General features: G+C 40.9%; 1 long non-coding RNA gene across 4 annotated transcripts in view; it reads right to left on the bottom strand.

Moving 5' to 3' along the window:
* LOC131487157 (uncharacterized) overlaps positions 1 to 15,983 on the bottom strand; it is a 40,414-nt gene that overhangs the window by 7,568 nt on the left and 16,863 nt on the right. Inside the window, exons 3-4 of one of the 4 annotated variants that reach the window (XR_009249642.1) lie at positions 13,238 to 13,360; positions 4,798 to 4,852 (exon numbers count right to left, since the gene is read on the bottom strand). This is a non-coding gene — a long non-coding RNA (uncharacterized LOC131487157). Of the gene's footprint in view, positions 1 to 4,704; positions 4,853 to 13,237; positions 13,361 to 15,983 lie in introns of those variants that run through there. The other 3 variants (XR_009249640.1, XR_009249641.1, XR_009249639.1) reach the window with 3 other exon arrangements.

Genomic DNA, 15,983 nt, shown 5'->3' with positions numbered 1-15,983 from the left:
TAATATCAAAAAATAAAAATAGGGAACTCAAGACAGAAACATTCCTTAAGATAACTGTCCTTATTAAAGGGAGCATGTCACTGGCTGTGATGGATATGGACACTGTATTTCCAGAGAATACCAAAATTCTAAAACACTTAAAATTGCCAATGCTTGCAAAATATATATTGTTTTATTTTAGCCTCAAATATAACTTCGTGATTTTGCTGCCATTTTGCTTTCAAAACTTAGTTGACTAAGTTTTAAAATGTATTTTCTAAAAGTACCCATGAGTTGATCATTGTAATGGTTTCATGATCAGTTAGTTCAGTTTTCTCTTCTTTCTACTTTTGTGAATATTTAGTTTTTTTCTATGAATAAAATATTGAAAGCAGAAAAGAACAAATCTATATTTTTTTAATCTTTGAAAAACTTCATGATTTCATTTGAATGAGTGCCTCTATGGACTCAAGGAATTATGATTTGGATCACCAATCCTCTAGGTGGTTTCTGCATTCGTTCCTGGCAGAAGCCTAAACTCCTTCCTCCTGTTCCAGGCACAGGTGAGTCTCAGCTTTAACATCCAGGATAGATGGATGGATGATGGATGGATAGATAGATGAATTAGATAAATAGATAGGTAGATACATACATACATACATACATACATACATGGATAGATATATGGAGACACAGACATAGATGTATATACTCTTCTCTTCTCCTGGTCTTTCTGTGAATTCTTGTCTCAGTATTATACTGTTGTCATTATTTATCTTATGGTTATGTTTGGAAATGTATTTAAGGCTAGTGTCCTCTAATTATACTCTTTTCTCCCTGTATATTCCTGGATGTTTCCATATTGTGTTCTCATGAATATTAGTATCATAGAATTAGTCATATTGTTTTATATGAAAACCATTAAGGCTTGAGGGTTTAGGTAACCAGGTGCCTTAGTGAATTTTTGTTAAGGGATTTTCTAAGTAAATGATATTTAGAAAATAAAGGCAATAATTACAATTTTATACCTCTAATTCCTCTTTCTGAATGTGTTGGCTGGAATATCCAGAACAATGTTAAGTCAGAGAAATGCATGCCTGTCTTACTTCTGAATTTCAAGTTGATAGAACTTGCAATGACAATTATGCTGACTAATATTTATTTGAAATAACTATAATGTATTCAGAAAATGCATGTTTACTTACATTATTGTTCTTCTTAATCCATAATGTTAATCATTGTTTAAAAAATCACTCATCTCATGTATCAGTGTAATTTTTCCATGGCTATATTCATACTGGGAATTGGGTTATTGAATTAACTAATTTTTTTAAGCTTTAATTTCTATTTTTGAGAGAGACGGAGAGAGAGTGGGGGAGGGGCAGAGAGAGAGGGAGACTGAGGATCTGAAGCAAGCTCTGTGTTGGCAGCAGAGAGCCCGATGCCAGGCTAGACTCACCAACGGCGAGATCATGAATTGAGCTGGTCAAACACTAACCGAACAAGCCACCCAGGTGCTCCAAATTAACTGATTTTAAGCCCACATATTGCAGACACCCACTTTTGAATACTGTGTTAAAGATGACTACAGTTTAGGCACACTTCCTTTCTTATGGATATTTACACAAGCTTCTGGGTATTTATTCACTTCACCAACGCTTTTTCATGATCTAGATTTGAATTCATTGTTTTTCCAGTTTAGTAAGATCCAAGTGGGTGTGGGAACAGGATTCATTAATTATTACATCAAAGCTGAAGGAATTCCCTAGGCTCCTCCCTAGAAAACTGAAACAAAATGTAGTTAGGGAGAAGTACCAGGGAGGAAAATCTCCTCAGAACTGTTGCAGACACATAGACTGGGCTGGATTAGCACTTAGGCTCTTTCATTTTGCATAAGTTGGACAAAAATTGAATGGGAAATATCAAGGAGTCACCTGTGTGCTGTCATGTGCCTGGAATCTGAAACACCAGAGGAAGGGCGCATATCTCCTCATATCAGTGACGCTTGGCCTGAGTCTCAAGGGAGCAAGTCAAAGCAAATCAAAGGGAGGCCAGGAGATTGTAGAATTAGTTGCTTCCTGAATTTACCACCCTTATCATTGGGCATTCCTTTCCTTCAAGTACCATAAACCTCTGGTTTCCCTTCACTGCTGTCTCTGTCTTGGAAATCTACATATTCTCATGTAGCCTATATGCCTTTCCAGCATGAACTCATCATGTCCCACGTGTCTATCTGTTATTCTCACATTAATTAAGTCCATATATTTCTGCAAAAGTCGTACCACAAAGTAATGATCTCATTGACATCTCCATTACAATTCTCCTCTGGCACACCATTCTTCAAGTATCAAAGACAGAATTGATCCCAAACCCAAAAACTGCTCCTCTCTTGGGATGATCCCACCCATCATCCAATTGTCCAAATTCTTCCGTTCCATATTCACCGATGATCTTCTGCCTCATCTTCACCAGCACAGAGCAGGTGACCCATATTCTCAGCACACAATTGTAAATGGGAGCTCCAGGAGGCCTGCCGAGCTCTAATGGAATTTTCCTAAATTCTCTTGGCTGGTTCAAACTTCTTCAGGCTCTACCAGTTGTCACACAGAATGAGATATGAAAGACTCAGATATGGCGCTGGGAACCACAGGGCAGCTCCAACACCTCGTCAGTGATTTAAAGTGCAAGCTTTTGGGGGAGGTGGCTGGGTGGCTCAGCTGGTTGAGCATCTGACTCTTGATCTTGGCATAGGTCATGGTCCCAGGGTCATGGGATCCAGTCCCCGAGTGGGGCTCCATGATGAGCATGGAGCCTGCTTAAGATTCTCTCTTTCTCCCTCTAGCCTTCTCCCTGCTTGTACAAGCGCTCTCGCTCTCTCTCTCTCTCTCTCTCTCTCTCTCAAACTAATTACTTAACTGAAGACAAAGGTTTTGGACTTGGGCGGTGACTCATGTAAGGCAGCCACTGGGAAGTGGGAAGGGAGGGAACAAAGGGCCAAATGATTTGATCTTTACTCATTACTGGTGGGAAAAAACAGACAAAAACAAAAAAAAACATGGAGGCACGAGGATGTCTGGGGTCATCTTACCCTGGGGGAGGGGACAGGATGCTGTACAGAAGGTGGACCCTCCCCTATTCCTCTAGGGCTAAATGGTAGGGAACTCTGGTCATTGGAACAGCCCTAGTGTCAGCGGAGAAATCCTGACATCAGAAGGTCCTCAGGGACAGGGTGGGGCTCAAACTTCTTCAGAGCAGAGACTTGTTTCCCTTGTTAATCCACAGCCCCAGGATTAAAGGGGATTCTACATCCTCTCTGCGCGCTCCCCTTTGTGTCTATCAAAAAGGCAGTGCGTAGATGAAAATGTGTGATCTGAAACCGACTGCACAGTTTTCGAGAAAATCATCTGAACCACCTACAGAGGAAGCTGGGGTTCCGTGGGGCCCACCTGTCGCCTACCCTGGAGGGAACGGGTCCCACTGTCCCCAAGGCTAAGGCTTCCCAGTTCATACTCTAGGCGCCTAGAGAGCAGTGGAGGGCACTGCAGTGGAGGGCACCCTGTCGCCAGGGTGAAAGAAAAACCTAGAAGGCCAGGGTCCCTAAATCAACACTGCAATTCGCGGAGATTCAAACTGGATCTGAAATCCCCCAGGCAAAGGCTGAGCATCTCTACCCCTTTCCCGCCAGGGATGCAGGACGGCGGCGACCACACCCACCACCACGCAGGGCCGGCCCCGAACGGTCCCGCAGCCAAGCCCCCTTTGCACGCGGACTCTGGGGTGCTCGCTAGGCCTACTGACTCGTCCCGCTGAGGCCGGGAACCTGCACCGGGCGACTAGGGGTAGTGGCGCGGTTTCCGAGGAAAATAAAATTTAAAAAAACATAAAAGGGAAGCGGAGCCTCGGGAACAGACCCAAGGGGCGACAGGACGGGGGTGGAAATAAGGGCCCACAGGAGGGAGCCCGAGAGCGAGCGGGGCCGGAGGGACTGGAGCGAAGAGGCGTCGCCAAGCGCTTCCAGCCTCGGGGCCCCTCCGGGCTCTGCGCACCAGCCTTAGGGGGAGACGGGGTCCGCGCAGCCGGCCGCCCGGCCGGGAGCCTTTCTCTGGGTGCTGAAGTCAGGGGTGACGTAGAACAGGTGCGGGTGCGGGTGGTGATTGCATTCGGGTCGGAACGCGACCCCGGGACGTGGCTCAAGACCCGAACCGAAGCCGGGAGATGGCGGGAGGAATGCAGCGCGGGGCGTGGTCAAAACAAAGCGAAACCCACTGGAGTCCCTGACGCGGCTCCCCCCTCCCCATCCCCCCCGTCCCCACGGAGCCTCTGCTCGGGATTTCTAAGACCTTGTAGAAGGCGCGGCCCAGAAGCGCGCCAGCTCCCTCTGACCTCATCCCACCCGGGGAATTAGGACGAGCTCACTGGTCCTCACAGCTCCTCACATTTTACACGAGGAAGTGCATGGGCTTCAGAAGGATTTCTCCTCCTCCTGGGCCCTTTGGGCGCTCGATTCCAGCTACTGGGTTGAGAACACGCAGGATTCCACCTTTGAGGTCCGGCGGGGGGTGGCGGTGGGGGTGGAGAATAAAACGAAAGGATGGAAGGACAGAAGCCACAGAGGTACTGTGGCCCCGCCGGCAACGTTTTTGATGCAAATTCTCTAACAAATACAGGGGAGAAAATGACTGGTTCCTTTAAGCCATAGGGAAAATAATAAAACTGCCAAACAGGGAAAGGAAAACAGGTCTGTTCTCCAAGAGGCAGATGCAGAGGCCTGGATGGTCTCAGCCCCTGACATCACCAGGTGTTCCTGAGAGTCCATACCTGCTGGGCTGGAATTTCCATCTCCTTTAGCAAAGGGCTGAAGATCTTGCAAAGACTGGATCAGAGAGAGAAAGAAGAGACAACAAGATATTATAATACGAGAGGAGAAAAATAAAACTGAAAAGACACTACAGAAAATTTGCAAACCTTCCTCACAAGTCTTCGCAGACTCTCCGGCTGATGGGAGGAGGCAGGCTTTCTCCTGCACATCTGGAAAAGCTGCACAACTGCTGTTCACTTCTATGAACACGTCCCTCTACGGCCAGCATCCTTCTTTTTTATATTATGTATATCTGAGCCAAGAGTCAGATTCTCAACTGACTAAGCTACTCATGCGCCCCCAGCATCCTCCTTTTTACAAAATTTATTTTACCAACTTGAAAATTGCAGAAAGTCCAGAATCCTGTAGTAGCCCTGAAACGCTAATACACTTGCTCTCTATTCTTTCCATTTTTTCTGCATCTTCATTCTTTTGTTCCCTCTGTATCTTTATTCTTATGTTCTCATACATTTTTGCTGTAGAGACATGCTTTTTGTTAGCTTTTTTGATGCATAATTTACATATCATTTAACCAACTTTAAGCATATACAATTTTTTTGGATTAGTTGTTTTTTTTATTTTTATTTTTTTTAAATATGAAATTTATTGTCAAATTGGTTCCCATACAACACCCAGTGCTCATCCCAAAAGGTGCCCTCCTCAATACCCATCACCCACCCTCCCCTCCCTCCCACCCCCCAAGAACCTCAGTTTGTTCTCAGTTTTTAAGATTCTCTTATGCTTTGGCTCTCTCTCTCTCTCTCTAACCTCTTTCTTTTTATTTTTTTTTCTTCCCCTCCCTCATGGACTTCTGTTAAGTTTCTCAGGATCCACATAAGAGTGAAAACATATGGTATCTGTCTTTCTCTGTATGGCTTATTTCACTTAGCATAACACTCTCCAGTTCCATCCACGTTGCTACAAATGGCCAGATTTCATACTTTCTCATTGCCAAGTAGTATTCCATTGTATATATAAACCACAGCTTCTTTATCCATTCATCAGTTGATGGACATTTAGGCTCTTTCCATAATTTGGCTATTGTTGAAAGTGGTGCTATAAACATTGGGGTACAAGTGCCCCTGTGCATCAGCACCCCTGTATCCCTTGGATAAATTCCTAGCAGTGCTATTGCTGGGTCATAGGGTAGATCTAGTTTTAACTTTTTGAGGAACCTCCACATTGTTTTCCAGAGCGGCTACACCAGTTTGTGTTCCCACCAACAGTGCAAGAGGGTTCCCGTTTCTCCACATCCTCACCAGCATCTATAGTCTCCTGATTTGTTCATTTTAGCCACTCTGACTGGTGTGAGGTGGTATCTGAGTGTGGTTTTGATTTGTATTTCCCTGATGAGGAGCGACGTTGAGCATCTTTTCATGTGCCTGTTGGCCATCTGGATGTCTTCTTTAGAGAAGTGTCTATTCATGTTTTCTGCCCATTTCTCCCTGGATTATTTGTTTTTTGGGTGTGGAGTTTGGTGAGCTCTTTATAGATTTTGGATACTAGCCCTTTGTCCTATATGTCATTTGCAAATATCTTTTCCCATTCCGTTGGTTGCCTTTTAGTTTTCTTGGTTGTTTCCTTTGCTGTGCAGAAGCTTTTTATCTTCAAGAGGTCCCAATAGTTCATTTTTGCTTTTAATTCCCTTGCCTTTGGGGGTGTGTCAAGTAAGAAATTGCTACGGCTGAGGTCAGAGAGGTCTTTTCCTGCTTTCTTCTCTAGGGTTTTGATGGTTTCCTGTCTCACATTCAGGTCCTTTATCCATTTTGAGTTTGTTTTTGTGAATGGTGTAAGAAAGTGGTCTGATTTCATCCTTCTGCATGTTGCTGTCCAGTTCTCCCAGCACCATTTGTTAAAGAGAGTGGTTTTTTTTTTCCATTGGATATTCTTTCCTGCTTTTTCAAAGATTAGTTGACCATACTTTTGTGGGTCCAATTCTGGAGTCTCTATTCTATTCCATTGGTCTATGTGTCTGTTTTTGTGCCAATACCATGATATCTTGATGATTACAGCTTTGTAGTATAGGCTAAAGTCAAGCATATATGATTTAATGTTTTGATAAATCAGTGGAGTCATGTTGAAAAGCAAAGGACAAACCAGCTGATATTTAAGTAACATCTAAAGGTTATTATCACTTGAGAAGGAGCATATTTATGAAATTGGCTTGAAAACTTCATGTTTAATTAGGAAAATAAATGTGTATCACAAAGGAACAAAATAAGTAGAAGATATCTGTTGAGGTAATCATGAATCTTAGAAAATGCTGTTCACTGAATGTAATTGATGGATCATGTGGGGTTCAGAGGCCCCTGAAATCCATAAGGCAGAAAATTATATATGAAGGAATATTTGGGAATATAGTGAAAGTGCACAGTTCCACATTTCTGACTCAAGAATGTATTTTCCTGCCCAGAGGTCTGTAAACATTATGAAACATGATAAAGCCATCGTCAAAGGAAAGATGCATTTCATAACACAAAGTAAAGATACTCCCACATCTGGGTCTCAGTATTGCCTACCCTTTCCCAACTCTAACCCCTTCTCCCATAGAGGTGACCACATCCTAGTGATTAATATATCCTGACACTATCATATTTTTGAAATTTGTGTAAACTCAATCCCATAACACATGCTCTTCTGTGTGTGATTTCATTTGTTTAAAATTATGTTGGTGAGATTTATCCCCCCCACCAATGCATATAGCAATCATTTTTTAAAATTTTGTTTCATAGTATTCCATTATATGAGAATACCATCACTTACTCATTCTACTACTGATGAAAATGTTCACTTCCGTTTGGGTAAGCATAAATACCCCGGTCATGAAGAAATTGTGCATGTCAAAGATTATTTGTCTAGGGCCACACAAGTTATCCAAAATATAATTGCAATATCATAGCTTCTCTAAAGTGAAAAATGTGACCATGAATATGATCATATGAAGGCAAGCCTAAGTCAGATGCTTCAGACTGTGTAGACAGCAATAGCACAGCTGATAGTAGCTGTGTGAAAAGCACACCCTTTCCTAGGATGACACATGATTTCAATAGAAGGGCACAGGCATTTTAACTGTACACAGCTGACCTTCTGGTAATGTGATTGCTACCCAACAGTGACTCTTCTCAGCCTTCAATGTAGATGCTATTATTTTCTTCTTTAACTCACTGTTACCATTTCTACTTCTAATAATATAAAAGTGGTTTCTTTACGTGTTCAAATACACTAGCCATGTAAACACCTTTCAAATAAACTCACACCAGTGCGAACACCTCCACCTGTTAAGTGTAAAAACGTGAGCACATACATCAGGTGTTCACCTTCTGCTCTGTTAATCCATAAGGAAATCCTTTTGTCTGTTACCCTTTTATTTGTCTTCTGTCCTTTTAACCTTTCTGATATATGTCTTGCATTCAGCATGGAATTGAGTTTTGCTTTGTGATTTAATTTGGCAATACCTTCTTTTAATAAGAGTTAAACCATTTACTTTTATTGATATGAGAATTTTGTGTGGTTTTATTTTGGTTATAGCATTTTCAATAGTTGTATGCACATATCTGTCTTTCACTAACTTATTTGTATTCATTGCTTTTGTTCTGGTGTGAAGGTTGGATAGGAAGGCTGAATTTTGTTCTGATGGCTTCCTGATATAATTTGCTAAAGTAATCTTTTTCTTTAGACATTGTCTCCAAACTAAGACAACATTAGCTTGTATTCTCTTTCTTCCCCTCCCCATGCTCTCCTTCATCCTCCACTTTGATATCATAATACTAACATTAAGGCTTTTCCCTTTGCAGTAGTAAATATGCCTACAGCCTACACCCATGTCTGCACGCAAAATCCTGCGACTCCCAGGCATTATAGATGAGGTGGTCCATAAGCTCATTCTATGCAATGCCTTTCTTCCTCCCCTTCTCCCATCTTTCTTAGTCCTCTCATTTCTATATTATCAGAGCACCTACTAATTAGATTCCTTTCTGTTCATTTGTCCTGCACATGTTTTTGTCTTTGAGGCTAAATATATTCTGTGCTCACCACCACCACCACACTAAAATTAGAAGGTTTAAAAAAAGTGCTGGAGAAAGCAAACAAAAATGTATCCTCTGGTAGAATCGAAGGCAGAGAGAGAACGAAAGAGAGGGGATGAGAATGAAAATGTTCATTCTGGGCGGGGAGGGGAGAATACACTAAGCACTGTCTCTATGATAGCAGGATTTGATGGTTGACTGGGAACAGGTGGAGTTTATAGCTTTTCGTGGGAGCAGGGAAGCCCTGCCCCTTATAAAAAGCTGAACCGACTCAAGAACCTGTGATGCTTTAGAGCAATGTTTTGACCCACAGGTAGGAGTTTGAGAACACTCTTTAGCGTTTATTTCCCAAGAAAATATTTAGATACGATTTGCTGAGCGTCTGTCTGTATTGTGATGGATTTGAGTAGAACAGATACTGACTAGATTAGTAAACAGGGCCAGAAGATTCAATCAAGTTGAACCAAGCCTTCCTATTTTACCTGCACAGCATCTGGTATTTCTGGAACTAGAAGGTAAAGAAATTATCTGTACTTGGAGTTGTTGAGACTGGCCTTCTCCTCCTATATATCTAATCTTTTTTGGACCTCAGTGTCCTTGTCCAGCTCAAATTATAATTAGCTTCCTGAATTTTCTCCCCAGGTCAGCGCTTTGTCCTGGAGGTGGTTAATTTGCTGGATTCACAGGGCACAGACCACTTCCTCCTTCAGCTCTTTCCATCCTCACTGTCCCCTACAGGTTGACAGCAGGGGGGAGTCTGCTGCTCTAGGTTATGGTTATGCTACTGAGCTCTTTGCACCAAGCAGGAATCTCCAGCTTTGGGGGTGCCCATCTGTTACCAGTTGGGTTTCTAAGCTTTCCAGTACTTAGTCTCTGGAAACACTGTTGCCTTTCTTTCATGCTGTTGGAGACAATTGGTGATTTTCTCTGTATCCTGGTGGTCTTGCTCCTCTTGCTTAACCTGGGCTTCATGGGGTTACCTCCCTCATCACGTTGTTTAGTCATAGATTTTGTCTTGTTCTCCTTCTTGATCTGCTGGTTCTTGTGGTGGACTCAGGTATTGAAAGTATGCTGTTGCTACTAATATCTTGCTTATAAGTCCTACTGATTAAAATGTTTCATATGCACATGATTTAAAGCTGTTTTAATTCAAAGTTACTTGACAGAGATACAGGAGAGCCTCCTTATATTTGTATCTTTGAATAGATACAAATAGAATAGGAAAACATAAATTACCAAAAACTAAACCTACCCATCAGCCATTTACCATAAATTGAAATGCTATGCAGCTGTTACAAATGAGGGGATACAAACTTACATGGGGTAGCTATATCCTAAATTTTTAAAACATAATTTACTCATGTGACTGCTTTATTTAAAAAAAATGCAACCATACGTGCACATATCCTCAAGCAAATGGATACAGACATTAAGAAATAACTAGATTGAGTAAATAGTTCAGTAATTTGAATTTATGTAATTTTATGTTCTGTGGATATTTTGTTTGCTAGAAGCAGGCATTCCTGTTTTTATCTTATTTCTAACTTTGAGATAACTTTAGATTCACATGCGGTTGTAAACTATTGATACACAGAGGTTCCTAATGGCCTTCACCCATTTTCCCCCCAGTAGTAGCATCTTGCATGACTATGGTACATTATCACAATGTGGAAATTGACCTTGATACAATTCACAGGCTTTATTCAAGTTTCACAAGCTTTTTTTTTTTTTTTTTTTTTTTTTTTTACATTTTTTTAAAATGTTTATTTTTTTTGTGAAACTGAGAGTGTGTAACAGTGTGAGGTGGGGAAGGGGCAGAGACAGAGACAGAGGATCCCAAGAGGGCTTTGAGCTGACATCAGAGATCCCAATGAGGGGCTTGAACTCCCGAACTGTGAGATCATGACCTGAGCCAAAGTCAGATGCTTAACCGACTGAGCACCCCCCGGTACCCCCAGATTTCACAAGTTTTACAGTTACTCCTTTGTGTGTTCACTGTCTTTCATTATATGTGTACGTTCATGTAACCATCAACACAATCAAGATGCAGAACATTCTACACAAAGATCCCTTGTCCTGTCCTTTATAGCCCCAACCAGCTCCATCATTCTTCCTGTCTTTAACCCACACCACTGACCAATTTGTTCTCCATCTCTACAATTTTGCCATTTCAAGAACCTAATGAATGGGATCATATGTTTCAAAACCTTTTGAGATCAACTTTTAAAAACCTCATAATTTCTTTGGGATCACTTCAGATTTTTGCAACTATTGCTATTTTGTTTCTATAGCTGGTTTTATTGTTGAGTAGTATTTCCTGGTATGGATGTACCATAGTTTGTCAACCATTCACCCGCTGACAGATTTAGGTTGTTTTCAGTTTAGGGCCAATATAAATACAGCGTATACACATTCGTGTGTATGTTTCTGTGTGAACATAAACCCATTTCATATCTCTAGGACAAATGCCGAGAATTTGGTTGGTGGCTCCCCTGGGTAGCACATAGTTTTGTGAGAACCTACTAGGCTCCTTTCCAGAGTTACTGTACCCTTTACATTCCTGTCAGCAGTGTATATGTGATTTTGTTCCCTTGCATTCTTGCTAGCATTTGTGTTGACACTTGATTTTAGCCATTCTGAAAGAATGGTGATTTTCATTGTGGTTTCAACGTGCACTTCCATAATGGCTAGAAATATATGAATATGTTTTCCTTATTTACCATCTGTATATCATTTTCAGTGAAATGTCTATTTATGCCCTTTGCCTATTTTCCAACTGGAAAAGTTTCTTTAAAACTGTTTTAAGAATTCTTTATTGTGGATATAAGTCCTTTTTCAGATATGTGGTCATTCACATAAATGATTTCTTGCAATATGCAGTTTGTCTTTTCATGTACAGCTTCTTCCCCAGGGAGAAGTTCTAACTTTGATGAAATTCAATTTTACAAATTTCCTTTTTGGGGATTGTGCTTTTGTTTGTCAGGCCTAAAAATTCTTTACTGAATGCCAAGTCTCAAGAATTTTCCTCCTGTTTCTTTCTGAAATTTTTGTAGTTTTACTTTTATGTCTGTGACATGAGTCAATTTTTGTAGAAGGTGTGAATTTAGGTCAAAGGTCATCCAGTTGCTCTAGCGCCCTTAGTTGAAAAGGTTTTCCTTTGAACTGCTTATCCACCCTTTTAAAAAAATCATTTTCGGGGGGAGAGGGGGGGGCGCTGGCGGGCTGGAGGGGGGGCGCTGGCGGGCTGGCAGGACTGGCTCCGTCAGTTAAGCATCTGACTTTGGCTCAGGTCAGGATCTCATGATTCGTGATTCTGTGCTGACATCTCAGAGCCTGGAGTCTGCTTCCGATTCTGTGTCTCCCTCTTTCTCTGCCCCTCCCTTGCTTATACTCTGTCTCTCTCTCTCTCAAAAATAAATATTAAAAAAATTTTTAAAAAATCAGTTGGGCATATTTGTTTGAATCCATTACTTTTTAACAAAATAAAAACGTTATTCATCAGCTATGAAAGTTTAACTTTTTTTTTTTTTTTTTTAGAAGACCTACTTCTGAAAATAGAATAAAACACTTCACTGGTCAAATCAGTCAATATGCATAGTACCCTTAAAAATATTAAGATGAGGGGCGCCTGGGTGGCTTGGTCGGTTAAGCGTCCGACTTCAGCTCAGGTCATGATCTCACAGTCTGTGAGTTCGAGCCCCGCGTCGGGCTCTGTGCTGACAGCTCAGAGCCTGGAGCCTGTTTCAGATTCTGTGTCTCCCTCTCTCTCTGACCCTCCCCTGTTCATGCTCTGTCTCTCTCTGTCTCTAAAATAAATAAACGTTAAAAAAAAAAAAAAAAAAAATTAAGATGAAAATTAATCAAGCAACTGAAATGGTAGCAGACTGTAAGTAATTAAGGCAATTTGAATTAATAGGTTTTTTCCATACATTCGAATGAGTTCAGAAAGGCCTGTGTTAGCCTTAAATAAGAAAAGCTTAGCTCTTGCGATTCAGAGACTGGAAATGATGTGTTACTGCCCCCTTGTGGAAGCTTTCTTCCATTAAGGCTATTCTAAAAAAGGAATGAAAGTGTGTAATCCTGGCAAGAGCCATTTTCTGCTTTCCTAATTTCTCAAATATGCAACTTTAGAGAGGCCTTTTCTCCCCTCTCTTAAAAATAGTTGTAGAAATTTGCCTCAAGGAACTTCGTTTGTGGTAAATCTGTTAAATGCGTGCCAGATAATCTGATTAAAATCTACACTAAAACCAAGCAGAGTGGTTTTTTTTTTTTCTTTTTCTGTGAAAAATGAAAGTTGATTCTAAAAGTTAAAAAAAAAAAAATCAGGGTGTCTTGAAAAACACACTTTGAAGGACTTGTACTCGAGATCACTTACTTTAAGAATGAGTCCCACTGGAGTTTGTAGGTTGGGACCAGTGCTTCTCCAAATTGAAGTACACTTAGGTCACCTGGTGTGCTCTAAAACTGCTGTCAGCTTTCTGTGACTATCTCAAGTGACCTCAAGGAGATAACAAAAACAAGAAAAACTGGAAAGCCAGTTAAGTAGAGGCATGCAGGCAGTGATTTTGAAAAATCAGGTATGATAGAAACAATGTATTAAGATGACCTAAGGGTCTTTCATGGGTCTATGGAAGTCAGTTAAACCTTAATATTGACAACAAGGCAAATTATACCTTTTGATGCACAAGTATTTGGAGAACTGCTTATAAGCCCATATATCCCTTGCCCATTTTGCATATAATCCCTTGTAAACTAACAAACTTCAGAGCAATCTGAAATACTGTCTCCCAGGCTATACTCCTCAGTAATACAACAAATAAGGCATTTACTAACCTATTTTGAGATTGGCTTTTTTTTTTTTTCAGTCGGCATTATTATCACGTCAAAATGAGTAAATTTGACAATAAGTAAATCAACAATGAATCTGAGAAGGCTCACAGGTGATACTTAGGCTGCTGATCTTGACCAAACTTCGTGTAACAGGTTATAGACTAGCAGTTTGCAGTCCTATCTGCATATTCACCTTGGGAGCTCTTAATTTTATCAGTACCCAGATCAGATCAATTAAATTACAGTCTCTGGGATTGGGATTTAATCATTAGCATGTTTAGGGACACCTGGGTGCCTCAGTGGGTTAAGTGTTTGACTTCAGCTCAGGTCATGATTTCATGATTAGTGAGTTCGAGCCCCACATCGGGCTCTGTGCTTGCTGACAGCTCAGAGCCTGGAGCCTGCTTGGATTCTATGTTCTCTCTCTCTCTCTCTCTCTCTCTCTCTCTCTCTCTCTCTCTCTCTCTCTCTGCACCCCTACCCTGCGCTCACTCTCTCTCTCTCAAAAATAAAACCTTAAATTAATCACTAACATGTTCAAAGTTCCCTGGTGATTAACAATTTCATTTAATGTTTATTTCTGAGAGTGAGAAAGCACGAGTAGGGGAAGGGCAGAGGGAGGGAGACACAGAATCCAAGCAGGCTCCAGGCTCTGAGCTGTCAGCACAGAGCCCAACGTGAGGCTCAAATTCAACAAACCTTGAGATCATGACATGACTCAACCTCGGACATTTAACTCACTGAGCCACCCAGTCTCCCCTTACTAATTTTTTTAAAGTTTACTTTTATTTGAGAGAGAGCAAGCAGGGGAGGGGCAGAGAAAGGAGACAGAATAACAAGCAGGCTTCAACTTAGAAACCATGAGACGACCTGAACTGTGATTAAGAGTCAGACACTTAACCAACTGACCTAATCAGGCACCCCAAACCTCCCTGGTGATTCTAATGTGAAGTCATTATGGTGCAAACCTAAGAGATCCAATATTTAGGGAGAAGCAGACCTCTGGAAATTAAATTTATAAGCAGTAGCATTGTCTTTATCCTCCACCTGGAAATCTGAAATTAATGTCAAAGTTGAGACAGAGAGTGGGGCGCCTGGGTGACTCAGGCAGTTGAGTGTCTGACTTCAGCTCGGGTCATGATCTCATGGCTCGTGAGTTCAAGCCCCGCGTTGGGCTCTGTGCTGACAGCTTGGAGCCTGGAGCCTGCTTTGGATTCTGTGTCTCCCTCTCTCTCTCTGCCCCTAACCCACTCACATCCTGTCTCTGTCTCTCTCAAAAATAAACATTTAAAAAAAAAAAAAAAGTTGGGACAGAGAAACCATACAAAAGTGATCCTGAAAATACCTAACATGAAAGGTTATTGATGGACATTTATATACAACCTGATGCATATGGCATGAGGTCAGTTTCCTTAAACCATTAAGAAATGAAACAAATGAAAAGATGTTGTGTGTTCATGGTTTGGAAATATTGTTAAAATGTCAATACTACCAAAAGCCATCTATAGATTCAATGTGATCCCTATGAAGATTTCAATGACATTTTTTTCAAAAGTAGAAAAAAAAAATCTAAAACTTACATGAAACCACAAAAAATCCTGAATAGCCAAAGCAATCCTGAAAAAGGACTAAACAGTAGGGATTATACTTCCTGACTTCAAGCTATATTATATAGTTACGGTCCTCAAAATAGTATATGGTACTGCCATAAAAATAGACAAATCAACGGTATAGAATTGAGAGTTTAGAAATAAACCCAAGCACAAACGGTCAGCTAATATGACAAGAGAGGCAAGAATACTCAGTGGACAAAAGAAAATCTCTTAAATGGTGCTGGGGAAATGGGATATCCAGATGTAGGAGAATGGACCCATATCTTACACTACTAAGAAAAGCTAGCTGGAAATAGATTAAAGACTCAAATATAAGACCTGAAATGATGAAATTTCTGGAGGAAAACATAGGAAAAGAGATCCTTTACTTGGATATTGGCAATGATTTTTTAGAAAACACATAAAGCACGAACAACGACATAAAAAACACGTGGGACTACCTCAAACTGAAAAGCTTCTGCACAGCAAAACCATCAACAAAGTGAAAAGACAGCCTACAGAATGAAAAAAAAATATTTGCAAACCATTTATCTGCTAAGGGGTCAATATCTAAAATATATGAAGAATTCCTACAACTAAAGAGTAAAAAAATAATCCAATTAAAAATGGGTTTTTTTTATATCTGAAACCTACATAGACATTTTTCCAAAGGTATACAAAAGGTAAACAAGTACCTGA

The sequence above is a fragment of the Neofelis nebulosa genome, chromosome 10 (assembly GCF_028018385.1).
Source record: "Neofelis nebulosa isolate mNeoNeb1 chromosome 10, mNeoNeb1.pri, whole genome shotgun sequence".
NCBI lineage: Eukaryota > Metazoa > Chordata > Mammalia > Carnivora > Felidae > Neofelis > Neofelis nebulosa.
The sequence above is the reverse complement of the archived record's forward strand: the minus strand, read 5'-3'. Positions and strand labels throughout refer to the sequence as shown.